General features: G+C 34.8%; 1 non-coding gene across 1 annotated transcript; it reads right to left on the reverse strand.

The window, feature by feature from the left end:
• Nucleotides 1-773: 773 nt before the first annotated feature.
• TRNAF-GAA (transfer RNA phenylalanine (anticodon GAA)) lies at nt 774-846 on the reverse strand. Its single transcript has one exon. It is a non-coding gene; the product is annotated as a tRNA-Phe (tRNA).
• Between the last annotated feature and the right edge of the window lie 524 nt (nt 847-1,370).

Here is a 1,370-nt window from a genome sequence, read left to right on the forward strand (position 1 = left end):
GCGTCCGTTTTTCTATAGAGCTACAACTACAATTTTGAAAAAATATAAGATTGAAATACAGCAATGCTACCTATGTGCGATGCGTTTCTGATGTGTAAGAGTTGGCAGAAGATTATGCTTCCCTTGGCATGTTACCAGGGGAATGTGGAAACCTGCAAAACAAAACCTCATCAACAATCCTTCAATATTGCTATCCTGAAGAAATGCTATCCTGAAGAAATGGAGATTTTTTTCAGAGAATATCAAATTGTAGCTCTTGAAATTGACATGTCATGCCCATATATAAGGTTATTGTTTCCTCCATTAGATGCCTGATCTCATTTATTGTTGGCAGGTCGCCACTCTTCCCCTACCCTTCTTGGCATTAGATTCTATTTAGAGCAACATATGTTTGATTTGCTCATTCCACACAGTACTCCGTGTCAAAATGGTTCTGCAATTCTTTATTTATCGCAACGTTCTGCCAAACATGCAAACGTTTCATGATTCTGCCAAACAGAGTACTGCCTTGCCCCACTGCCAACTATCTTGTTAGGTTTTGGAAGACCTACATGCAAACGTTAAAATTTTCTTGAAGTGAAATTTTGTTGACTCGATGCCATTGTAGATCGCCTCTCGGCGAAATTATTATATTTTATCATTTATCAGTCTAGCTAACTCATTAGAGAATAAAATCACACGTAAAAGATGATAACTATATTTCATTATTTATCATCTGCAAGATATAAAACACGCACTTATTGATTTTATTTTTAGGCAAAATTCGATATGACTGCGGTGAGCGTGGATCGAACACGCGACCTTCAGATCTTCAGTCTGACGCTCTCCCAACTGAGCTATCCCCGCATGAACCAGAAGCTTAAGTACTTTTAATTTATCAAAATATAAATTAACAAAAAATAATTGTTAGAAAAAACTTAAACGCAAGCATTTCGTTTCCTTGAATAGAATAGATGCAGGTGAATGGAGATCATATATTATTTCCGTGGTATAGCTTTTGCCCATCTACTAAAATACTCTTGTCAGGAGAATACAATGAAATTGTGTTTGATTTTGGAGTTCTAGCATCCCACAAAGTTTTTATAATTTGATTTGATCTTTTATTTCGGATTTTAAATTAGTTGGACAAGATTAGAGGTTAGAAGGAACTTCAAAGAAGTGCAATTTTTTCAATTCTGAGAATTAAATAGGTTTGGATAATTGTCGAAGAGTTTCCATTTCTAATTTCACGACTGTTGGGTGAGATTTATGTTTGTTGTACGTGAATTTCTATTAATTGTGTGCAAATTGGTTGTCTTAGAACGAATTTATAGATGGTCATATTTTTAAATTCTGAGAATTGCACAATCATCTTTGAAAGCAGTCTAAAA

Source organism: Cryptomeria japonica, chromosome 2, assembly GCF_030272615.1.
Source record: "Cryptomeria japonica chromosome 2, Sugi_1.0, whole genome shotgun sequence".
NCBI classification, from domain to species: Eukaryota; Viridiplantae; Streptophyta; class Pinopsida; order Cupressales; family Cupressaceae; genus Cryptomeria; species Cryptomeria japonica.